Source organism: Triticum aestivum, chromosome 3B, assembly GCF_018294505.1.
Source record: "Triticum aestivum cultivar Chinese Spring chromosome 3B, IWGSC CS RefSeq v2.1, whole genome shotgun sequence".
Taxonomy (NCBI): Eukaryota; Viridiplantae; Streptophyta; class Magnoliopsida; order Poales; family Poaceae; genus Triticum; species Triticum aestivum.
The window spans coordinates 282,127,728-282,144,117 of record NC_057801.1 but is presented as its reverse complement, the minus strand read 5'-3'; the positions used below and the strand labels follow the sequence as shown (position 1 = coordinate 282,144,117).

The window sequence follows — 16,390 nt, the reverse complement described above, 5'->3', positions numbered from 1 at the left end:
GAGTTATACGTGTCTGCTGTCCGGACTCCCGCAAAGCTCCCCCACTTTTATCTCAGATTTGTGGGAGAAAACGCATCCAGACCAATACATGCCCGCATTGGATGGCTTTGGCGGTCCGAGCTGCGTGGTCCCGAACGGATGCAGGCGGTTTGCAGGGTCGGGCTTGGAGGTGCCAACGTAGCATAGACATAGGAATCGTGTCCTTTCCAGGCCTTGTACAATGCTAGATGCTTAGGGAGATGCTTAGAAAAATAAATTGGGTTTTTCTGAAGCACCAGTGTCTATTTCTGCAGGAGAGATGCCTAGTTAAGCGTCTACCCTGTACAAATAAGCATCGTTGCTTCAGGAAAGATCGGTATATTTCTAAGCACCTCACATTGTACAAGGCCCCCCGTAATCGGAGGGGGGGGGGGGTCAGGTGCTCTCATTCCTTCTGCGGGCACTGGCTAGAGCAAAGGACCAAAAAAGTGTGAAACCCCCATTTACAATACAACCGAAGGAAGTAACTTGTTATACTAAACATGTCAATTTCTAAATAATACATGTATGTGCGATGTGTTCGGCACTCCCTTTGTAAATTACTCCCTCCGTCCCATAATATAAGAGTGTCAAAACATAAGGAGTAATATATAGTGATCTAAAAGATCTTACATTAGTTTACAAAGGGCGTAACTTGGAATTATCAGAGTAAATCGCAACCCAGAATGGAACTGGGCAATGTTGAACCCATCGAATAATGCAACGATTCCATTTTAGTTTATAAACTTTGCTTTAAAGAGTAACATCATGATGCATCAAATGGATTTTGAAAACCAAGGGTGCTATTTCCACTATAACTTTCAACATTGAACATCGATGTAATTGGGGGCAAAAACATGAAATGATACAAGATACACAAGGAAAAAAATGATTTGCACTCTACTGGGAGATCTATACTTCTGTAGATATAATCGAAGGCCGGTCCATCTTCTTGCCCAGGCCATGTGGTATGTTACAAACAACATAGTGGCGGGTACAATGCGCGCTAGGCAATGTCTCTGCTGGGACAATGTATCAGCCCCTACAATTGTTGTATACAAGCATCCTCAAGATGTGGCGTTCACTCTAATTAGTTTTTGCTCGTTTCCATACAATAATTGTATCGTCTGAATCAGATGAGGCAAACAAATTTTCCCCATGATTCCAGGCTACTCCCATTACTGGAGAGACGTGTCCTTCAGGGATGTAAATGGCTTCATCAATACCTCAACTTGTAAACAATATTTAAGATGCACAAAGTATAGGGACAGTAAGCATACTTGCAGTTTATTTACACATGAATTCTTTGGCCGAGCCAAATCCTAGAAGTAAACATTCGAATATCCACTTCCAATAACTTTATAGTCGGAAGAAAATACAAGTCAGCTACATTTATTTATTTAATTTTCAAAAGTTCAGGAATGCATTAGTTGAAGGAAATATGCCCTATAGGCAATAATAAAGTTGTTATTTATATTTCCTTATATCATGATAAATGTTTATAATTCATGCCAGAATTGTATTGACCAGAAACTTAGTACATGTGTGAATACATAGACAAACAGAGTGTCACTAGTATGCCTCTACTTGACTAGCTCGTTGAATCAAAGATGGTTAAGTTTCCTAGCCATAGACATGAGTTGTAATTTGATTAACGGGATCACATCATTAGAGAATGATGTGATTGACTTGACCCATTCCGTTAGCTTAGCACTTGATTGTTTAGTATGTTGCTATTGCTTTCTTCATGACTTATACATGTTCCTATGACTATGAGATTATGCAACTCCCGAATATCAGAGGAACACTTTGTGTGCTACCAAACGTCATAACATAACTAGGTGATTATAAAGGTGCTCTACAGGTGTCTCAGATGGTGTTTGTAGAGTTGGCATAGACCGAGATTAGGATTTGTGACTCCGATTGTCGGAGAGGTATCTCTGGGCCCTCTCGGTAATGCACATCACTATAAGCCTTGCAAGCAATGTGACTAATGAGTTAGTTATGGGATGATGCATTACGGAATGAGTAAAGAGACTTGCCGGTAACGAGATTGAACTAGGTATTGAGATACCGACGATCGAATCTCGGGCAAGTAACATACTGATGACAAAGGGAACAACGTATGTTGTTATGCTGTTTGACCGATAAAGATCTTCGTAGAATATGTGGGAGCCAATATGAGCATCCAGGTTCCGCTATTGGTTATTGACCGGAGATATGTCTCGGTCATGTCTACATAGTTCTCGAACCCGTAGGGTCCGCACGCTTAACGGTCGGTGATGGTCGGTATTATGAGTTTATATGTTTTGATGTACCGAAGGTTGTTCGGAGTCCCGAATGAGATCAGGGACATGACGAGGAGTCTCGAAATGTTCGAGACGTAAAGATTGATATATTGGAAGGCTATATTCGGACATCGGAAAGGTTCTGAGTGGTTCGGGTATTTATCGGAGTACCGGAGAGTTACAAGAATTCGTCGGGGAGTATATGGGCCTTATTGGGCTTTAAGGGAGAGAGAGGGGAGCTGCCTAGGGCAGGCCGCGCACCCCCCCAAGGCCTAGTCCGAATTGGACTAGGGGGAGGGGCGCCGCCCCCTCCTTCCTTCTCTTATCTCTTCCCCTTCCTTCTCTCCTACTCCTACTACATCGAAGGGGGGGATCCTACTCCCGGTGGGAGTAGGACTCCCCAGGGCACGCCATAGTAGAGGGCTGGCCCTCCCCCTCCTCTACTCCTTTATATACGGGGGAGGGGGGCACCCCATGGACACACAAGTTGATCATTGATCTCTTAGCCGTGTGCGGTGCCCCCCTCCACCATAATCCACCTTGGTCATATCGTTGCGGTGCTTAGGCGAACCCCTGCGTTGGTAGCATCATCATCATCGTCATCACACCGTCGTGCTGACGAAACTCTCCCTCGACACTTTGCTGGATCGGAGTTCGTGGGACGTCACTGAGTTGAACGTGTGCAGATCGCGGAGATGCCGTACGTTCGGTACTAGGATCGGTCGATTGTGAAGACGTACGACTACATCAACCGCGTTGTCATAACACTACCTCTTTCGGTCTACGAGGGTACATGGACAACACTCTCCCCTCTCATTGCTATGCATCACCATGATCTTGCATGTGCGTAGGAAAATTTTGAAATTACTACGTTTCCTAATAGTGGCATCCGAGCCAGGTTTATGCGTAGATGTTATATGCATGAGTAGAACACAAGTGAGTTGTGGACGATAATAGTCATACTGCTTACCAGCATGTCATACTTTGATTCGGCGGTATTGTTGGATGAAGCAGCCCGGACCGACATTACGCGTACGCTTACGCGAGACTGGTTCTATCGACATGCTTCGCACATAGGTGGCTGGCGGCTGTCAGTTTCTCCAACTTTAGTTGAATCGAGTGTGGCTACGCCCGGTCCTTGTTGAAGGTTAAAATAGCACATACTTGACGAAAAATCGTTGTGGTTTTGATGCATAGGTAAGAACGGTTCTTGCTAAGCCCGTAGCAGCCACGTAAAACTTGCAACAACAAAGTAGAGGACGTATAACTTGTTTTTGCAGGGCATGTTGTGATGTGATATGGTCAAGACATGATGCTAAATTTTATTGTATGAGATGATCATGTTTTGTAACAAAGTTATTGGTAACTAGCAGGAGCCATATGGTTGTCGCTTTATTGTATGCAATGCAATCACCATGTAATTGTTTTTACTTTATCACTTAGCGGTAGCGATAGTCGTAGAAACAATAGTTGGCGAAACGACAACGATGCTACGATGGAGATCAAGGTGTCGCGCCGGTGACGATGGTGATCATGACGATGGTGCTTTGGAGATGGAGATCAAAGGCACAAGATAATGATGGCCATATCATATCACTTATATTGATTGCATGTGATGTTTATATTTTATGCATCTTATTTTGCTTAGTTCGATGGTAGCATTATAAGATGACCCCTTACTAAATTTCAAGGTATAAGTGTTCTCCCTGAGTATGCACACGTGATGATCAGGTGTGATAAGCTCTACGTTCACATACAACGGGTGCAAGCCAGTTTTGCACACACAGAATACTCGGGTTAAACTTGACGAGCCTAGCATATGCAGACATGGCCTCGGAATACTGGGGACTGAAAGGTCGAGCGTGAATCATATAGTAGATATGATCAACATAGTGATGTTCACCATTGAAAACTACTCCATCTCACGTGATGATTGGACATGGTTTAGTTGATTTGGATCACGTGATCACTTAGATGATTAGAGGGATGTCTATCTAAGTGGGAGTTCTTAAGTAATATGATTAATTGAACTTTAATTTATCATGAACTTAGTCCTGATAGTATGATGCAAATTATGTTGTAGATCAATAGCTCGCGTTGTTGCTTCCCTATGTTGTATATGTGTTCCTAGAAAAAACTAAGTTGAAAGATGATAGTAGCAATGATGCGGACTGGGTCCGTGATATGAGGTTTTATCCTCATTGTTGCACAGAAGAATTATGTCCTTGATGCACTGCTAGGTGACAGGCCTATTGCAGGAGCAGATGCAGACGTTATGAACGTTTGGCTACCTCAAAATGATGACTACTTGATAGTTTAATGCACCATGCTTCACGGCTTAGAACCAGGACTTCAAAAACATTTTTGAAATGTCACGGATCATATGAGATGTTCCAAGAGCTGAAATTGGTATTTCAGACTCATGTCCGTGTCAAGAGGTATGAGAGTTCTGACAAGTACTTTGCCTAAAAGATGAAGGAGAATTGCTCAACTAGTGAGCATGTGCTCAGATTGTCTGGGTACTACAATCGCTTGAATCAAGTGGGAGTTAATCTTCCAGATAAGATAGTGATTGACAGAGTTCTCTAGTCACCATCACCAAGTTACTAGAACTTCGTGATGAACTATAGTATGCAAGGGATGACAAAAACATTTGTGGAGCTCTTCGTGATGCTGAAATCAACGAAGGTAGAAATCAAGAAAGAGCATCAAGTGTTGATGATTGACAAGACCACTAGTTTCAAGAAAAGGGCAAATGGAAAGAAAGGGAACTTCAAGTAGAATGACAAGCAAGTTGTCACTCCCGTGAAGAAGCCCAAAGCTGGACCAAAGCCTGAAATTGAGTACTTCTACTGCAAGGAAATGGTCACTGGAAGCGGAAATGCCCTGAATATTTGGTGGATAAGAAGGATGGCAAAGTGAACAAAGGTATATTTGATATACATGTTATTGATGTGTACCTTACTAGTTCTCATAGTAACCCCTGGGTATTTGATACTTGTTCGGTTGCTAAGATTAGTAACTCAAAACAGGAGTTGCAGAATAGATAGAGACTAGTTGAGGGTAAAGTGACGATGTATGTTGGAAGCGGTTCCAAGATTGATATGATCATCATCGTACACTACCTATACTTTCGAGATTAGTGTTGAACCTAAATAAATGTTACTTGGTGTTTGTGTTGAGCATAAATATGATTAGATCATGTTTATTGCAATACGATTATTCATCTAAAACAGAGAATAAATTGTTATTCTATTTACATGAATAAAACCTTATATGGTCATACACCCAATGTTGATGGTTTATTGAATCTTGGTCGTAGTGATACACATATTCATAATATTGATGCCAAAAGATGCAAAGTTGATAATGATAGTGCAACATATTTGTGGCACTGCCGTTTGGGTCATATCAGTGTAAAGCGCATGAAGAAACTCCATAAAGATGGACTTTTGGAATCACTTGATTATGAATCATTTGATGCTTGCGAACTGTGCCTTATGGGCAAGATGACTAAAACTCCGTTCTCCGAAACAATGGAACGAACTAGTGACTTATTGGAAATAATAGATACCGATATATGCGGTCCAATGAGTGTTGATGCTCATGGCGGGTATCGTTATTTTCTGGCCTTCACAAATGATTTGAGCAGATATGGGTATATCTACTTAATGAAACACAAGTCTGAAACATTTGAAAAGTTCAAAGAATTCAGAGTCAAGTGGAGAATCATCGTAACAAGAAAATAAAAGTTTCTACAATCTGATCGTGGAGGAGAATATTTGAGTTACAAGTTTGGCCTTCATTTAAAACAATGTGGAGTTGTTTCACAGCTCACACCACCTGGAACACCACAGCGTTATGGTGTGTCCGAACGTCGTAACCGCACTTTATTAGATATGGTGCGATCTATGATGTATCTTACCGATTTACCACTATCATTTTGGTGTTATGCATTAGAGACAGTTGTATTCACTTTAAATAGGGCACCATCAAAATCCATTGAGACGACGCCTTATGAACTGTGGTTTGGCAATGAACCAAACTTGTCGTTTCTTAAAAGTTTGGGGCTGCGATGCTTATGTGCTGATAAGCTCAAACCCAAATCTGAGAAGTGCGTCTTCATAGAATACCCAAAGGAAACTGTTGGGTACACCTTCTATCACATATCCGAAGGCAACATATTCGTTGCTAAGAATGGATCCTTTCTAGAGAAGGAGTTTCTCTCGAAAGAAGTGAGTGGGAGGAAAGTAGAACTTGATGAGGTAACTGTACCTGCTCCCTTATTGGAAAGTAGTTCATCACAAGAAATCAGTTCCTGTGATCCCTACACCAATTAGTGAGGAAGCTGATAATAATGATCATGTAACTTCAGATCAAGTTACTACCAAACCTCATAGGTCAACCAGAATAAGATCTGCACCAGAGTAGTACGGTAATCCTGTTCTGGAGGTCATGTTACTTGACCACGATGAACCTACGAACTATGAGGAAGCAATGATGAGCCCAGATTCCGCGAAATGGCTTGAGGCCATGAAATCTGAGATGGGATCCATGTATGAGAACAAAGTGTGGACTTTGGTGGACTTGCCCGATGGTTAGCAAGACATATTAAATAAATGGATCTTCAAGAGGAAGATGGACACTGATAGTAGTGTTACTATCTACAAAGCTCGACTTGTCATAAAAGGTTTTTCGACAAGTTCAAGGTGTTGACTGCAATGAGATTTTCTCAACTGTAGTGATGTTTGAATCCGTCTGAATCATGTTAGTAATTGCCATATTTTATGAAATCTGGCAAATGGATATAAAACTGCATTCCTTAAATGGATATTTCTTAAAGAAGAGTTGTATATGATGCAACCAGAAGGTTTTGTCGATCCAAAGGGTGCTAACAAAAGTGTGCAAGCTCCAGTGATCCATTTATGGACTGGTGCAAGCCTCTCGGAGTTGGAATATATGCTTTGATGAGTTGATCGAAGCATATGGTTTTATACAGACTTTTGGAGAAGCCTGTATTTACAAGAAAGTGAGTGGGAGCTCTGTAGTATTTCTAATATTATATGTGGATGGCAGATTGTTGATTGGAAATGATATAGAATTTTTGGATAGCATAAAGGGATACTTGAAAAAGAGTTTTTCAATGAAAGACCTCGGTGAAGCTGCTTACATATTGGGCATCAAGATCTATAGAGATAGATCAAGACGCTTGATAAGATTTTTAAATGAGTAAATACCTTGACAAGTTTTTGAATGAGTTCAAAATGGATCGGTCAAAGAGGAATTCTTGTCTGTATTACAAGGTGTAAAGTTGAGTAAGACTCAAAGCCCGACCATGGCAGAAAATAGAAAAGAACGAAAGTCATTCCCTATACCACAGTCATAGGTTCTATAAAGTATGTTGTGCTCTGTACCAGACTTATTGTGTACCCTACCCTGAGTTTGGCAAGGGAGTACAATTTTGATCTAGGAGTAGATCACTGGACAACGATTATGATTATCCTTAGTAAGGACTAAGGAAATGCTTCTCGGTGATGGGGGTGATAAAGAGTTTGTCGTAAAGAGTTACATTGATGCAAGCTTTTACACCGATCTAGATGAATCTAAGTCTCAATCTAGATACATATTGAAAGTGGGAGCAATTAGCTAGAGTAGCTTCGTACAGGGCATTGTAGACATAAAATATTTGCAAAATATATACGGCTCTGAATGTGACAGACCCGTTAACTAAACTTCTCTCACAAGCAAAACATGATCACACCTTAGTACTCTTTGGGTGTTAATCACATAGCGATGTGAACTAGATTATTGACTCTAGTAAACCCTTCGGGTGTTGATTACATGACGATGTGAACTATGGGTGTTAATCACATACAGATGTGAATATTGGTGTTAAATCACATGATGATGTGAACTAGATTATTGACTCTAGTGCAAGTGGGGGACTGAAGAAATATCCCCTAGAGGCAATAATAAAGTTGTTATTTAGATTTCCTTATATCATGATAAATATTTATAATTCATGCTAGAATTGTATTAACCGGAAACTTAGTACATGTGTGAATACATAGACAAACAGAGTGCACTAGTATGCCTCTACTTGACTAGCTCATTGAATCAAAGATGGTTAAGTTTCCTAGCCATAGACATGAGTTGTCATTTGATTAACGGGACCACATCATTAGAGAATGATGTGGTTGACTTGACCCATTTCCGTTAGCTTAGTGATACGTCTCTAACGTATCTATAATTTATGAAGCATTCATGCTATTTTATTATCTGTTTTGAATGATTACGGGCTTTATTATACACTTTTATATTACTTTTGGGACTAACCTATTAACCGGAGGCCCAACCCATATTGTTGTTTTATTGCCTATTTTAGTGTTTCGAAGAAAAGGAATATCAAACAGAGTCCAAATGGAATGAAACCTTCGGGAGCGTGATTTTTGGAACGAACGTGATCCAGGAGACTTGGAGTTGAAGGCAAGGAAGCTTTGAGGTGGCCACGAGTGTGGGGGGCACGCCCACCCCCTGGGCGCGCCCCCCTGTTTCATGGGCCCCTCGAGACTCCCCCGGCCGACTTCTTTCGCCTATATAAGTCCATATACCCTAAAACCTTTGAAGAACAAGATAGATCGGGAGTTCCGCCGCCGCAAGCCTCTATAGCCACCAAAAACCTCTCGGGATCCTGTTCCGGCACCCTATCGGAGGGGGGGATCCCTCACCGGTGGCCATCTTCATCATCCCGGCACTATCCATGATGAGGAGGGAGTAGTTCACCCTCGGGGCTGAGGGTATGTACCAGTAGCTATGTGTTTGATCTCTCTCTCTCTCTCTCTCTCTCTCTCGTGTTCTCTCTATGGCACGATCTTGATGTATCGCGAGCTTTGCTATTATAGTTGGATCTTATGATGTTTCTCCCCCTCTACTCTCTTGTGATGAATTTAGTTTTCCCTTTGAAGTTATCTTATCGGATTGAGTCTTTAATGATTTGAGAACACTTGATGTATGTCTTGCCGTGCTTATCTGTGGTGACAATGGGATATCACGTGATCCACTTGATGTATGTTTTGGTGATCAACTTACGGGTTCCGCCCATGAACCTATGCATAGGGGTTGGCACACATTTTCATCTTGACTCTCCGGTAGAAACTTTGGGGCACTCTTTGAAGTACTTTGTGTTGGTTGCATAGATGAATCTGAGATTGTGTGATGCATATCGTATAATCATGCCCACGGATACTTGAGGTGACAATGGAGTATCTAGGTGACATTAGGTTTTGCTTGATTTGTGTCTTATGGTGTTATTCTAGTATGAACTCTATGATAGATTGATCGGAAAGAATAGCTTCATGTTATTTTACTACGGACTCTTGAATAGATAGAACAGAAAGGATAACTTTGAGGTGGTTTCGTACCCTACCATAATCTCTTCGTTTGTTCTCCGCTATTAGTGGCTTTGGAGTGACTGTTTGTTGCATGTTGAGGGATTTTTATATGATCTATCTATGTTATTATTGTTGAGAGAACTTGCACTACTGAAAGGATGAACCCTATGCCTTGTTTCCTACCATTGCAATACCGTTTGTGCTCACTTTTATCATTAGTTACCTTGCTGTTTTTATAATTTCAGATTACAAATACCTATATCTACCATCCATATTGCACTTGTATCATCATCTCTTCGCCGAACTAGTGCACCTATACAATTTACCATTGTATTGGGTGTGTTGGGGACACACGAGACTCTTTAATATTTGGTTCGTAGGGTTCTTTGAGAGAGACCATCTTCATCCTACGCCTCCCACGGATTGATGAACCTTAGGCCATCCACTTGAGGGAAATTTGCTATTGTCCTACAAACCTCTGCACTTGGAGGCCCAACAACATCTACAAGAAGAAGGTTGTGTAGTAGACATCACTTAGCACTTGATCATTTAGTATGTTGCTATTGCTTTCTTCATGACTTATACATGTTCCTAACTATGAGATTATGCAACTCCCGAATACCGGAGGAACACTTTGTGTGCTACCAAACGTCACAACGTAACTGGCTGATTATAAAGGTGCTCTATAGGTGTGTCTCCGATGGTGTTTGTTGAGTTGGCATAGATCGAGATTAGGATTTGTCACTCCGATTGTCGAAGAGGTATCTCTGGGCCCTCTCGGTTATGCACATCACTATAAGCCTTGCAAGCAATGTGACTAATGAGTTAGTCGCGGGATGATGCATTACGGAATGAGTAAAGAGACTCGCCGGTAACAAGATTGAACTAGGTATTGAGATACCGACGATCGAATCTCGGGCAAGTAACATACCGATGACAAAGGGAACAACATATGTTGTTATGCGGTTTGACCGATAAAGATCTTCGTAGAATATGTGGGAGCCAATATGAGCATCCAGGTTCCGCTATTGATTATTGACCGGAGATATGTCTCAGTCATGTCTACATAGTTCTCAAACCCGTAGGGTCCGCACGCTTAACGTTCGGTGACGATCGGTATTATGAGTTTATGTGGTTTTATGTACCGAAGGTTGTTCGGAGTCCCTAATGAGATCAGGGACATGACAAGGAGTCTCAAAATGTTCGAGACGTAAAGATTGATATATTGGAAGGCTATATTCGGACATCGGAAAGGTTCTGAGTGGTTCGGGTATTTATCAGAGTACCGGAGAGTTACGGGAATTCGCCGGGGAGTATATGGGCCTTATTGGGCTTTAAGGGAGAGAGAGGGGCTGCCTAGGGCAGGCCACGCGCCCCCCAAGGCCTATTCCAAATTGGACTAGGGGGAGGGGTGGCGCCCCCTCCTTCCTTCTCTTCTCTCTTCCCCTTCCTTCTCTCCTAGTCCTACTACATTGAAGGGGGAATCCTACTCCCGGTGGGAGTAGGACTCCCTAGGGCGCGCCATAGTAGAGGGCCAGCCCTCCCCCTCCTCTACTCCTTTATATACGGGGGAGGGGGCACCCCATGCACACAAAAGTTGATCATTGATCTCTTAGCCGTGTGCGGTGCCCCCCTCCACCATAATCCACCTCGGTCATATCGTTGCAGTGCTTAGGCGAAACCCTATGTCGGTAGCATCATCATCACTATCATCACGCCATCGTGCTGACGAAACTCTCCCTTGACACTTTGCTGGACCGGAGTTCGTGGGACGTCACCGAGCTAAACGTGTGCAGATCGCAGAGGTGCCGTATGTTCGGTACTAGGATCGGTCAATCGTGAAGACGTACAACTACATCAACCACGTTGTCATAACGCTTCCGCTTTCGGTCTACGAGGGTGCATGGACAACACTCTCCCTCTCATTGCTATGCATCACCATGATCTTGCGTGTGCGTAGGAAAATTTTGAAATTACTACGTTTCCCAACATTAGTCTTATAGGTGGTAGACAAAAGGGTTGCGACTGGTGAATGGCAGATCGTGTATTTATTCTTGGAAAAACAAGCACACTCAGTTGCCAAAGATATCCATCACAGGTTATTAATTTGTTTCAAAAGTTCAACTCAACAGTCTAAAAAAGTAGTGTAACAAAGTTTGACCAGGAAAACCTGGCATTAAGTGGCAACTATGATTGTCTTGATACTTCACTGGACTAAAACTATGACTTGGCATTCATAGTGATTAATGAAATAGTTAAGCAACATTTGAGGGCATGCAATACAGAAGTGCAGTAGCAATTGGGTGCAAACCGCTTAAGTTTCAGCTAACCAGAGCCAGCTATGGGTTCTCTGAAAAAAGCAACTACAAACAGTTCGAACTCACCTATGAATTCCCCTTTCTCAAGGGAAAGAAGTGGACAGAAAGAAGCATGGATATTCTGCACCGGCGAAGCCAATTTTAGAGAGCATATGAGAGTTAAGTATCCATGGGAATTTGTTGCAATGCTGAAATGCCAATAACTGAATACTGGTGAGATAAAAGTGGAAGCCACAACAGGATGGACTGTAATAATGTACACACCTGAAGAAATACAGGTTTCCATCTTGAGCACAAGAGAGAAGTACTGGACAATGTGCTACGAGAGAGAAGGTACGGTACTAGAGGGTTGTAACGGAAGATTTTCTCTTACAACTCTTGTTCTTATGAGTTCTAGATAAAGACCCTGTGTGAGAGTTCACACCAATAGTGTATATGTAACCCTGCACATTTCAAGCACCAATTCAAAACTATGAAATGTAAATTCCACATTAGTATTTAGAAAATTAAATTATTTGATACCTACACATCACCAGCAAAAATAAGCTGACCAATGTGGTCGATATCCAACGTTGTAACCGCATTGTCACAGGTGAGTTTGCTGGTTACTCTCCCAGTGCTAAAATTAGTTGCCTAGATTGGAAAGAAAATTGGATCACATGGCAGTTAAGCAATTAATGGAAATGTTTCAGATTACAAAGGTTGATGTGATTTAAAATTATTAAGGGACAACAGGTACATCATTTTCACTGATAAATACCAGAACATACCAACATCATTTTTCATTATTATTGCACAACAGAAAATTGATCAAAGGACCAGCCAACAAGCAACATATGCAAAAGAATACTATTGTATATAGATTGTGTGAAAGGAATGGGAAAAAGTAACGATCATACTTTTATGCTAAGTTTAGACTTACGGGATGAAAGCAGATGCATAGCTAGGAAGAAACTCCATATACGACTCTGATACAAGTGCCTTTAGAGATCTCCCAGACTCTCACAGTTTTATCCATGGAGCATGAAGCTATGTACTGGTTATTAGATGAAAAATTGAAATTTGTATTAGGTAATGAAGTATTCTGAATCACATCATACATGTGAGATCACCTTCCTAAAAGATGCATAGAAGATATTTTCCAATAACATTCCAAAACAAAATATTCCTCAATAACAAATTGCTTATCCCACACACTATGTCATTTATTATCTATCATTGTCTCTATTATTGAATCACAATCACAACTTTCTTAATACAATAAAAATCACATTTTTTATCTGACCAATATACAACAAAAGTCTCATGTTTAACTACTTGCGAAATTACAACAAAAATCTAAATTTCTGATTCAAGTCATAAGTCTATGCAGCGGCGAGCAGAGGGAATCCGACAACGAAAAGAAATGGCACCTCCCTGCTTTCATTCTCATCTTATGATCCCCGTGTACAAAACTAAAAAATAAACAAAGCTGGACAAAACCAACAGATAAATAATTGTGATCAAACAAGGATCAATGAAAACATGTCTAGCACTCTCAAAGCCCTAAGATGCGTTATGTAGTAATAATCCCATATGATGGAAAACTAGGGAATTTATAGGATCGGTATATAATTTGAAAACATGGGATATTTACAAGATATAATATAGTTTGAAAACATGGGATATTTACAAGATATAGTAAATGAGATAAAGCAGCAGTAGTCGCCCCAACAATAAGGTTCTAAAAAAGGGTTTCCCACGGTTGATCAATGTGCACTCACTGAGAATAAAAATTGAGCAAAGGGAACCTTTTCTCCATGTTGTGCGAAGTATGCTCCTGATGCACGATAATCCAAAGCAAGACAATACTCCATTTTCTCATAAACTTCTTCAAAGAAGTGAGTTGAAACTGGGTGTCTTCTTACTTCAACACTAATCACAGGGCAATATCCAAAGTATCATGCAAATAGGCTTGAATCAACAGTTGTAGACGTGAAGTTAAAGCAACAAGAAATGAATTGACAGATCTCATAATAATCGGTGCAACAAGAAAATGCAAATATGAAAAGAAAAGAAATAATATATAAGAGAATGGACACTACATGAGAATCACTTTCAGCTTTCTTCCTAGTTGATTAGAGCGTTTTCAACAAGACTCTTAAGAACAATCAGCAAAAAGTTGCTCTGAAAGGGGCAAATCAGGATTAACCATGTGCTTCATCTACCATATAGGGAGAAACAATACATTTTGTAGCACATAAAGAAAAAAACATACACGAGCAAGTACATACAAAAATAGTGCATTCATGTACTTCATCGACTACAACATGAGTAACATCACTTAAGTCTTTGTTTCCCTGAAATGTGTGAAGTGTGTAAGAAAGAATTCTCAACAACTTTTAAGAAATGGCAGAAAGGCAAAATAACAAAATATAAATAAAAAATAGTAGTATTATTTTTAAGTAGCTGAAATCGTAAAGCCTCAAATATAGGACCCACACAGGCCAAATGAAAACATAACTATATAAGTAGAACATGTTATCATGTTAGTTTGGCACATAGTTAGGCATATTACTAGTAAGTTTTAGATATTGTCATAGGCATGGTTAGGCATGTCCGCGAAATGGTTATATGTACTCGACAATGGAGTATTAACATATTGCGAATTGCATTATCTATTTCATACATGCAAGTAGCATGCAACAACTCAAATTTTGCAAACATTTTGCGAACAAATGACCGACCATCTTCTTTAACTAATTTGGAGAGGTAGTTCCTTCTCTTAGGACACTTGAGTCCACGTCAATTAACTCGAGTTCATAAACATGTTTACATACACTTGTAGATGGTGCCCTACAAATAACCAAGAAAAAAAATACATGTTTAATATTGTAAGAAAAAGAAGCATATATTTTATAATTAGCAAGAACTTTTATGTGGTTAATTACAAGGTAACCTATAGATAATACAAAGTAATTTAAGTGAATCCATACATCAGTGATTTGATTGGAGCCACGTAAGAATACCTGCTTGGTGACGACTAAGAAGAATCCATCTTTCTATAGCTTAATATGCTTTTTCAGTACATCAGCGGACACTGAATTATGTTCTGAATCAAACCCTGCAATACAAACAAGGGAAGAACAAAATAATCACTATGGTGCTCTTTATCAATTAATGATAAACATGTCATCAAGTAAGTTGTTTGCAAGGACAACAGAGATGAAGAATTCGCATTTACATGCTGCCTAATGTCGTTTTACCATATAAGTCCATCATGCCAATACGTAACCTTCGTGGGGTCTACTGCTATTCCTTCTCCGGATATTACATGTCCGAGGAATCCAACTTCCTTCAACCAAAACTCACACTGCTAAACTTGGCATATAGCTAATGTTCTCTGAGCTTCCCAAGTACTAAATGCAAATGCTTCTTATGCTCCTCTTCATTCTTTGAGTAGACCAAAATATCATCAATGAACACCAAGATGAACTTATCCAGAAACTCCATAAACACCTTGTTCATCATGTTCATGAAATAGGCAGGTGCGTTAGTCAGACCGAATGACATAACGGTATACTCATACAGCCCGTACCTGGTGGTAAAAGCCATCTTAGGTATATCCTGCTCTCGAATCTTCAGCTAGTGGTATCCTGATCGCATATCGATCTTGGAAAATACCTTAGCTCCTTGCAACTGGTCAAACAGATCATTGATCATCGGCAGTGGGTACTTGTTCTTGATTGTCACTTCATTCAATCGTCGATAATCAACAACCATCCTTAATGATCCATCCTTCTTATCCACTAGAAGCACTGGTGATCCCCAAGGTGAAGAACTTGGGCGAATATAGCCTTTATCCAGTAACTCCTTAATCTGCTTCTTAATTTCCTCCAAATCTTTTGCGGGCATCCGGTACGGTCTCTTAGATATCAACCCTGTGCCTGGCAAAAGCTCAATCAAAAACTCAATGTCTCTATCCGGTGGCATGCCTGGCAACTCCTTTGGAAATACGTCAGGAAAGTCCTTCACCACTGGTACTTCCTCCTGTACAACTCCTGATAAGGAATTTACTTGAGTCCTCTTCGGCACATGCCGGGATACATACTTGATCCTTCTTCCTTCTGGCATGCTAAGCAAAATCGACTTACTGGCGCATTCAATGTTCCCTCCATACTTCGATAACCAATCCATGCCTAATATCACATCCAGTCCTTGCGATTCCAGTACTATTAGGTTTGAGGGAAACACGTAATTACCAATCCTTAATGGTAACCGATCACACCATAGACTAGCCACATACTCTACTCCTGGCGAGGTTACTAACATGGGTGACCTAAGGGCTTGGGTTGGCAGTTTATACTTATCTACAAATCCCGTTGATATGTATGAA

General features: G+C 40.7%; 1 pseudogene; it reads right to left on the bottom strand.

Moving 5' to 3' along the window:
- Positions 1-1,104: 1,104 nt before the first annotated feature.
- On the bottom strand, positions 1,105-12,794 carry LOC123067487 (WD repeat-containing protein 13-like; annotated as a pseudogene).
- Positions 12,795-16,390: the final 3,596 nt, after the last annotated feature.